Source organism: Tigriopus californicus, chromosome 4, assembly GCF_007210705.1.
Source record: "Tigriopus californicus strain San Diego chromosome 4, Tcal_SD_v2.1, whole genome shotgun sequence".
Lineage (NCBI taxonomy): Eukaryota > Metazoa > Arthropoda > Copepoda > Harpacticoida > Harpacticidae > Tigriopus > Tigriopus californicus.
Window position 1 is genome coordinate 9,053,264 of NC_081443.1, and position 2,605 is coordinate 9,055,868.

Consider the following 2,605-nt stretch of genomic DNA (forward strand, 5'->3'; position numbering starts at 1 on the left):
CGGCTATTATTGGGAAGCAGCCATGAGATCAAACAAAGTGCACTGAACGAAACGAAACCGAGGACTGCATGGGCAACTTGACGTCGTACTTGTCCAAGTCGATGTTTGTACGTCGTTCATTTGTTCACCCGAGCCCTCCCATTGAGTGAGTTGAGTCGAGGACTATGGCCTCCGTTAGAGGGCGGTGTGGCTTGGAATCCGACAAGAGAGCGCAGTACAGGCCTTCATAGGCTGGGGGAGGAGGAGGAGGAAGAGGAGGAGGAGGGCGGGTTGTTTTATCTCTGATTCTCTCCCTCCCATGTTACGTTCCGTCTTCTCTGCTTTGGCTCTCTATCCAGCTGATGACGGCGAATGTACTTTATGAAAGATACTTAGGATAGAGTGGTCATAAAACTAAAAGGAGTACGATCTTGATAGTCAAGACATGGATGGATGGGAGAAGCGACCCTTGGGGTTGGATCAGTAAAAGGCCGTATGAGAATAGGACATCATTTGTGTAACAATCATATTAGGTTGGGTTGATTAGGATAGGACTAGCTTGGTCTGACAACTCAAATTCGTTGGTAGGCAAAATAGCATATAGAGATTGAAAGGTTATTATAACCTTTCACTTTAACAGTACTAGGAATTACATTCCCTGTAGCGGTTAAAAAAGCCCGTGAAAAAACAAACCAAACTAAAACACAAAAAAAAAATCTTGTTGTTTTTTGGACTAGATCTTGACCAAGCAAGACTGGAACTTTGTTAGGTTCTGAGTTGTGTTGAATTTACCAAGACAGCCCTATGCTGTATGTAGAAAGGACGACAAGGTGTTGTTCAAAGAAAAGTGCAGAATTAAATAAAGATGAAGAAAACACCATTCAGGTTATGGGGTGAACTCAGGGTTCTCAAATCTTTTATTCCTAACCATTTTTCGACAATATGTTTCCTTTCATTTATCTATTATTCCTCTACTATACACGAGACAAACATGAAACAAAGAATCATCATCATCAAAAAGGTTATTAGAACTTTTGTGTCTAAGAAGTGGCAATACAAATGGCCTCCTTTCCTATTTTGGTGGTCAAATTTTCCTAGTAAAACATCTTGGGACCTGCTCAAGGTTTTGTAAACCTGCTGAACTAATTGGAACCCAAACCGACAAGGCATATTCAAGATGTGGCTGGACAATCAACTTGTATAGAGTTAGCATTGTGATACTATTTCTGGACTTAAATGTGCAATATATCCAACCACATATTTGAAAAGCTTTACCCGCCTTCAATTGGATATGCTCATAAAACTTTCCATTATCTTGGAGGACTACACCTAAATTCCTCATGGATGAGACCTGCTCAATATCTTTACCTTCATAATCTAAAAGTGGAGTGTCTAATGACATTGACCCAAAGGCCATTGAGCAGAATTTCATTCCATTCAGTGCCATGTTACTTGCAGCAACCCAAGAATAGATTTGGTTTAGGACTTCTTCCAGACAACCAGAATTCTGACCATTCCTACCAACTACCAATTTTGTATCATCAGCATAGGAAGAGATACTGACATTACTACTACCAAGCTTCTGAAGGGGAGCAATGAAGATGATGAGAAGGAGAGGACCCAAAATGGAACCCTGAGGGACACCCAACTTGACATCATGTATGTCACTAAGGGATCACTCAACCTTAATTAATTGTTTCCTACCACAAATGAAACTTCTTAGCCAATTGAGAACCTTGCCATGGATCCCAATCTCATGGAGCCTGTTAACTAAAAGGCCATGATCTACCTTGTCAAATGCCTTGGCAAAGTTGAGTTAAACTGCATTTACTGATTCATGGCTCTCTAGTCCCTCAATAACCTGCTCTACATGTTCAATCAGTTTGGTAATTGTGCTAAAATAAATTTGCTTGGAACCCATGATGGCTAGCAGGAAGGACTTCATGAATATCAAGAAATTCAACAAGTTTGAATTTCACGATTTTCTCAAACACCTTTGCAATGTTAAAACAATGTTCAAATAAAAAACTGTGACATTTAATTTGTTTTGTGATTAGTCAGTGTTATGTTATTTGTTATTTAAAAGCAAATCAAAAAGCCAGAAAATTAAAACTCTGCTAAGAGTGTCACACACAATTGTGAAAATTTTGAATGTGCAAGCCTAATATATTGTCAAAAAACATGTCTGCAATATGCCATTTTGGAAGCAGATTGATAATTCATGTCATAATCAGCATCATACTCTAAACCTGGGGAATATTTATCCCTTTTGCCACTACAAAAATATCAAGAAGCATAAAATATCCAAAACATAAGCTCCTCTTAAGACCAGGGAAAAGTAAAATTAGCAAGTGCTAGGACATAATAAATCTTTCAAGAGGCTGAGTCCCAACATAAACAATCAATTTGGATTATTATCAATATCAACAAACAAGAGTTGAGTAATAGGCACCTTTAAGCTACAGCTGACTGATGACGTCATCTTCAAAAGCAAAGGTAAACAAATCTCTTGGGCGGTCACTTTTCCAGCGCTACTAGGACTATTGAACACATGTAGCATTCATTCCTCCAAAATTTCAATGAACAATGTCGCCAAAGCCAGGTAGTCCTTACTGTTTAGTGGTTT